General features: G+C 39.3%; 1 non-coding gene across 1 annotated transcript; it reads right to left on the bottom strand.

Moving 5' to 3' along the window:
* Positions 1 to 3,756: 3,756 nt before the first annotated feature.
* On the bottom strand, positions 3,757 to 3,865 carry LOC136498701 (small nucleolar RNA R71). The gene has a single exon (XR_010769710.1). It is a non-coding gene; the product is annotated as a small nucleolar RNA R71 (small nucleolar RNA).
* Between the last annotated feature and the right edge of the window lie 4,109 nt (positions 3,866 to 7,974).

Genomic DNA, 7,974 nt, shown 5'->3' with positions numbered 1-7,974 from the left:
TATCGACTCCCAGCCTGAGAGAGGCATGCGTTCAACATGAATAGGAAAGGCTCCAAGAATCAGTCCTTAAGCGACACAGACGGAGTCACTGCAAACCGGCAAGCCTCCGTCCGGTCTTCATTTCAATTTAAGACTGGTTCTTTTCCACGATAGCAAATATATCCAACCGTGCCACATGTATATTCCTATATCTCGCAGGTGACAGGGATCACCCGACTTCTACCGTGTTAAAGCAGGGGCTAAGCACTACACGAGCCTGAGCTACATAGGATTCAGGGTAACAATATCTGGACAAGGAATTGGGTAACCAATGCAGCAAGTGTTTGCATCCAACACCTAAACTTAATGCAACAATATATATATGTAACAATAATACTTTAACTGCATTTCAGAAATTAGGAGGCTTTATATGCTCCGGGGCTTGCCTTTCACAAAGTTGCAAGGACGGTGATCCGGGCACTCAACGGCGACCTCGTCTGGCACTTCTCCTGAAGGCTGCTCCTCCTGAATCTCCGGTGTCGGCTGCTGCTGCTCGCTCGGTTCCTCGAATTCCAGTAGGGTCACTCCTCTCGGTACACCTATTGCATGCCGATGCAAAAGATAAATACCATGGATGCATAAGGAATGACATGATGCTCATGATGAATGAATCACAGTAAGTGTTTACCGAAAACATCACTGGACACTCGTTTACCGAGTAAGACTAGCCCTATTCAAATCACTTTAAGCATGTATCTAACTTAACTTAAAGAACAAGATCAACTTACCTAACTTGCATAACCTAAGATAAAGATGCTCATCTTCGGTTAAAGGCCTAACACCTAGGAACATTACCACAACTTAGAAATAGTAACGGTATACATAATTTAACATTTAAAGTTTCATATGCATACAAGTATTCCTGTAATTAAATCACAACAAGAGTTATACAAATCCAAATGACTTGTATGGGGACATTCTGGAAAGCTTATGAAATTTTCTACAAATCAATGGTAAACAGCAAAGCATGATTCTGATGTTAACCAAATCAATTTCCAGCAAACCTAGAATCTGTCCAGAATGACAGGGTTACTAACTTATTTATTTAATGATTGTGCAAAAGCATAATTTGATCAAACCAAGTTTACCAACTTGTTTTTCATACCTAAGAAACATCAGAAAGTATAGTGCCAACTTCTAAATAAATTATTTAATATCCTTTTCCAATTTATTTAGTTAATTAGGTGATTTAAGCAATATATAGTAAAACTATTCATAAAAATCTACAAAAATTATAGTAGCTATCTCATGCTGCACATAGACTACCATAAAAATTTCAAAGCCATTGGGCAAACATAACTTGCTGTATCCCAAAATAACAGATGACATGTCTAATTTGAGCATAATTAGGAAACCCTAATGAAAAGTGTCAAGCAATAGATTTCACATTTTTCCTAGCATCATTCTAGCATAAGAACCTTACTCACCAAATTTTACCTATACTGGATCTATAGAAAAATTATGAAAATTCACACAAGATCCATCCATTAATAAAAGGAATTTCTATAACTTAAAAACTACACATGCACTAGCTCTGAAATTTTAACCAGAGCTTCTAATAAGCAATAATAGACTACCCACAAAATTTCATAATTTTTGGACCATAGAAACTCAAGATAAAATTCAAACAAGTTTGCATGTATCCAAAAACACATTTCAAAGTCCTATTTAATAAATCCAGAATTTCTAAAATGTTTGCTCATATAATATTTTTATTAAATACTAGACAATACTAGGAGCTCAACAAAATTAGAACCATAGCATTTGGATCTATATACTAAGAAATACAGATTTTTGCATATCAATACAAATCTATGAAATAATAAAACAAAACAAATAAGGAAACAAAACTCAGCCACAGTTCGGCCGGCCCGAAGGAACAGCGGCCCGCGAAGCGTACAGGCGCGGCCCAAGACGCGGTGCGGCCCACGCTGGGCTCTCGCCTCAGCCTCGGCGGCTGACAGCTGGGTCCCGCATGACAGCGAGACAGGCAGGGGAGGAGGAGACGGCGGCGAAGCTCGTCGCCGGTAGCTTCTCCGGTGAAGGTAAGGGTGTCTACGTGCTCGCCTCATCCTAGCGGACCTAGGGGAACCCTTATTCGTAGCTATTGATGCAACTAGGAGGGGTGGCAATGGCCACGGCGGTGCTCGGTTGCTGCACGGCCGGCTCCGACGACGCTACGGCGTCACAGCCCTAACGGGTGGCTCTACGGGCTTCTGTAGGGTTCACCGGACCTAGCTCAAGTCAGAGGAGGGATGGCAATGGCGCGAGGAGAGCTGGCCGCACGGAGCGTCATCTCCGGCGAGAACAGCCACGGCGGCGGTGGAAAAGGAATGACGAATTCGTCCTTACCACGGCACAATCGACCTGGCTGAGGGGTGGGGGTGGCAGAGGGGATCACGGCGAGGCTACAGGCAGATGGGGCAACACGTTTTCACGGTGGCGTGCATGCACGGTGGCGGCGATACTCGGTCGGCAATGGCGGGCGGCTGCTGTGAACATGGCGCTGCGCGCGGGGAAGGCGAGAGGGAGAAATGGAGCAGCGAGCGCGTTCAGCAAGCGCTGGCCCTCTTTAGGAGCATGGATGCACGACGTGGTGACCTTGGCAGCGCATGAACGCCACGTGGCGAACGTCGCCTGAGCCAGTCGGCCATGACGGTCACTGACCGATTTCTGAAAACAGCGATTCAGTGATCATCAAAGGTGACTGACAGAGAGAGTTGGACGGCTAATTGCTCCTAAACCGTGATGTTCTAGACTATGCCATAGTTAACAAAGTTGATCATCTATATGTGAACTACAACTCTTGTTATTGGAGCTCGAGCTGGTTTGGCTCTATTAGGGAGATACAAGGTGAAACAGTTGGGTACACGAAACTACAAAACACATAAAGACTTAGGAAAATTTCTAAGTATGAAATCAGTCTGAAATTCTGACTTGTGGGCCATGTTTGACCATGTTCCACACATTTTCATGGGTTGGTCATAAAACAACTTTTGTTCCTTGATAAATTAGCTACAACTTTTGTAAAGAGTGCACAACCATGCAAAGTCTCTAAGTTGGTCTTTTGAATCAGTCAAACAGTGGCACTCTAGGGTTCATTTCAAGTCAAACCTCCATTCAAAGGCAATTTTGTCATTTTGACCTACATGAACAATGTCCAAACAATTACTCTAAGTGTAGTTAAGGTGTATTAGACCATGATCAACCACTTTACACAATTGTTATACCATTTCAATTGATCACATGTGATGAAACAATCAAAACCAGCAATTTACCCAATGTTGCAATGAAATGTTTCGCATGTTTCATGACTTTGTGATTATTTTATACTTGGCACATTACTACCATATTGCCATGTTTCAAGGTATGAGAGTTTCATGTTGCATTCACATGTTGCACTACTACCACTCTAAGAAATCAAGCATGAAACACATACAATTTAAAATGTTGCATATGTATGTTTCAATGATAATGGCATGATGACATGGATAGTGCACATGTTTATGAAATGACATGCAATTTAGTGGAAGCCTAAACACCTAGGGTGTTACATTCACCATCAAGGGAGTTTCTAGAGATGCCATATTACTTATCTTCCCATTTTCACTTTTGGGGAAGGTGAAGCATTGGTTCTACGCCAACAAAGAGAAGAATACTACATGGGAATCTGCTCCACTACCTTTCTAGCAAAGTTCTTTCCCATAGACAAAACCAATGCTCTATGTGGAAGAATTTCAATTTTTTAGCAGCAACATGATGAATCTATCCCTGAGGTATGGGATCGCTTTTAGGACGACATATCAGAAAGTCCTCATCATGGGATGGAGAATTGGCTACTCATAAAGACTTTCTATCATGGGTGGACTAACAGTACCTATGAGAATGTGGATGTTGCTGCTGGAGGTGCATTTTTATCACTCACAATCACACAAGCAATGACTCTCACAGAGAAGATGGCCTCCAACTAAGAATGGATTGAAGAATGTCTTTAACCCCATAAGAAAGGTGGAGATATGCATTAACTCAAGGAAGTAGATATGCTATCTACCAAGATGGATCTACTCCTCAGCCATTAAAAACCAGCATAGCTTTAATAAAATGATAGAATCACAAATAGCTCAGTTGGTGGTTGTTGTTCCTTCGACCAACAAAGATAAGATTCTAGGACAACCAGAATATCCTGAAACTACAAATCTTATCAATATTCACAATGCAGGATTCTACATAGAACCATCAAGCTAAGGATGGGAGGATTACTCCTTGCCTGTAAAGAAAGGTGATCCAGGAAGACCTGCCATCCCCATAGCCATTGGACCTCATGTGTTCCAAGAAGCTGTCTGCAACTTTGGAGCAAGTGTTAACATTATGCCAAAGGAAATTTATGAGAAAATTAATGGAGGTACTTTGTTATACACAAATATGTGTTTACAGCTTGCAGACCAGTCACTCTACTACCCCAATGGGATTCTAGAAGACATTTGCGTATGAGTTTGATAGTCATATGTACCCATAGACTTTGTGGTTTTGGACATAGGTGGAGATATAAGGGCACCCATTATTTTCGACCGACCTTTCCTAAGCATCGCAAAAGCCATCATCTACGCGGACAGTGCTAAAATCTGGTTCACAATTAAGGATAGAAATGAGAAATTTACTTTCAAGAATTGTATACTACACTCTCCTAGTCATCTACAGATGCCATATCTACCTAAGGATACAATAGTAGACAAGAAGAGAAACAATCGAAGAAGCAAGAATAGAGCTAGGCAACCAAGAGAAGAATGAGTAAAGATGATCAATACAATTCGATCATAGTATGACCACCACCTCGCTTCACCATTCCTTACCAAGAAGGAAAATCCAGGAGTACCAATGATCGAGTGTACAATCAGACAAAGAATCTTTCACAACATCTTCTGCGATATTAGATCGAGTGTCAACATAATGTCCAAGGTAACATGTGACTATTTGTTTGGAGAGCCTTTGTTTCCTACATATATGCAATTACAGATGGTGGACCAAACAATTTAGTTTCTAGAGGGAATAGCAAAAGACATCATGGTCAAAATACAAGATCACTATGTCCCTACTGACTTCATGATTCTTGACATGGGAGAAGAACAAGATGTACCTATCATCCTTGGAAGACCATTCCTAAACACTACCAACATGATCATCTACATCGGATTAGGACAAATTCACTTCTAGTTTCCAAGACAAAAGGTATGATGCTATTTCAATAGACAACTTATGGACAACCGAAGAAGACCTGTTCCAAGAAGAGACGTTGATCTTCCCAATGCCGAAGGAATCAACTCCTAAAGAATGAAGATGAAGGAGAAATTGTGAATGACGAACCAACTACGCTGAAATCAAGTCCACAACCCAAGCATGTGTTGAAGGAAAAGGTGACATCCTCATCAGAGTCACCATCACAAGAGGTGCAACAATCAAGGTCTCCATCTCTGGGACTAATTGATGCTCCCAAAGAATAACTAAGATATGAGGAGTCCTGTTTGCAGGACTCAAAACAACGAACCCTCGTCTAGAGATAAAATCGGTAGTTATCCATATTTACTTTTACACATTGCATGAATTATTTTTACTTTAGTATATTTACTTTTATGCATTTGCATTGCATCTAGAAAAAAGAAAACAAAATTTTCATCACTGCATTATAAAAACCTTAAGCCCCATGTGAATAAATTTTACAGTGTGTAGAAACCGGCAAGAATATTAACTGTGGTGGCATAAAAAACAGCATGCATACATCTAGTTATATTTCACTATATCATAAAGTATTTTATGCAAAACATGTATAAGAAAATCCAAAAATATCAGATAGACATCCTACTAAAATTTTGCCAATTAAAAAAATATGTTTAACTCCAAGGATGACTAACCCCTAGACTGCTGATCGCTAACCCTCCTATTCTAATCCATTCCACGAGTTTTGTTGTTCTTGTTGACATTTTGTAGGATGATGTACAAGATCAAGAGCAAGTTTATACGGTCGCCTTCATCTCACTCCTCCCAAAGTGCATTCTCACATAAGAGAAACCCAACTTCCTGATGGACGAGAGGGACATCCGATGGCAAACCGCTCTAAGAAGGATCCCACAACTTTGAACATTCAACCACGACAACAACTAGCTTGGGGGAAGGGCATCCCCATGTATCTAGATAAGTATTTCTTTTCCTTTTGTTTTTATGTTTGTTATATATTTGCTATAAAAAGATGATGCATAACTATAAACAAAATAAAGATTTATCTTTATATTAGATGTATATTAGTAATGTGTGATCTAAGAAAAATGAAAATAAAATAAAGAGTGTGTACAAAATTTATTTTCTATTTTTTAAGAGCTGAATAAAACAAAAGGAACTATCTATGATCTCTTAGAATGGAAATGATGAATAGTTGCTCTGTTGTAATTCCTTTCAAGTACCTAGTTTTCAGCCTTAAATTCTCCTGAGTTTCAGAGAAGACTATTTTGATATAAGAAATTACTCTGAACTTGAAACTTGAGGGTAGCATATGCTTGATCTAAGTCTAGGTAATTGACAAATATGATATGAAAAGGTCTGAGCTGCTGTTTATCCTGTTCTTAGTGATACTAAAGTTTTGGAGATTTATCTTTTAAAAAACATAAAAATGCTACACGATGAGTTCTTGTATGACAAAGGTTGAATTCCTACCAGAGCCAAACATGTTATTTAGGCTAGGAAAACTTCCACTCATATATGCTGCTTGTTTTGCATTGAGTTTGGTCAAGCTTTATTGACCTTTATGAGAGATTTGTCATGCTCTTAAAATCAAGATCACGTACACACCACCCACATATGCACTACTCCTACACTGGGGTAGGTGCAAAAACATGTTTTCCATCTAGATCCATCCAAAAATGTATTACTCCTACACTAGGAGTGAGCAACAAAAATATGCTTGATAGGTTTATCCACCAAATAAATGCTCCAAGTTCTTGTTGCTATCTCTCAAAAGTTTTGCTGCGGAAAAGAGGCATGGCTATAAAAAATTTATTCATAAAAAAGAGTTGAGAATAATGGACAAGTGTCCGAGATATCTAAACCAATGTGTACTCATATGCCCGCCTGACAAAAAAGAGAAAAAGATGAATAAGATAGCCCATGTTCTCTAAGAAAATATTTCCAAGTTTCAAAAGAGAGATACATTTTCAAGGAGTATAGAAGAATTAGGTTAGCCACCATATATATCCATGCACATGCACATCTTGATTTGATTGTATGACTCAACTCTCTTTGGATCCGAGGTTTGACTTTATAATATCTGTATTGTAAGTATGCTATTTAATGCGATTTCCCCTCTTGTGAGCTCCACATAAGACTTAGTTGTAGGAAGAGAAAGGCATAACATAATTATTTCCTTATTGAGGATCCACAAATACCACATATATTGAGAGATTTGAGGGTGTCATACAATGCAAGCTCTGAGTTATATTTTTGAAAAACTTACAAAAACTCTAGAATAATGGTTGAGCAATGAACTTGAGATATAGTGCTTGACTTGTTTGTTATGTATTTCAATTGCTCAAGGCCCAAGTGAAGGCTAAGAAGCCCCATGGTTGAAGGTAATATGGGTAAGTTTGAAAGTCAGATCAGTTTATTCTAATCCAGAGGAGAATTTTTATTTGAACACATGTGTACTTTTGAGGAGTGAAAACATTGCAGCACCTCCTGATACATTATTGAGTTTAGCATTGCTTAGGGATGAGCAAAGGTTAAGCTTGGGGAGTTTGTTGATGGTAGTTAACACCCATCATAAACCGACAATATAACTTGTATAAATGCATGAATATGATCACCAACATAGGTTTAGGGGTTTAAGCTAACAAATTCTACGAGTTTGGTGATCCTGCATTTTTAGCAGGGTTTATTCATAAAACTATCAAG

Source organism: Miscanthus floridulus, chromosome 12 (assembly GCF_019320115.1).
Source record: "Miscanthus floridulus cultivar M001 chromosome 12, ASM1932011v1, whole genome shotgun sequence".
NCBI lineage: Eukaryota > Viridiplantae > Streptophyta > Magnoliopsida > Poales > Poaceae > Miscanthus > Miscanthus floridulus.
This window is presented reverse-complemented; position numbering and strand designations above follow the sequence as displayed.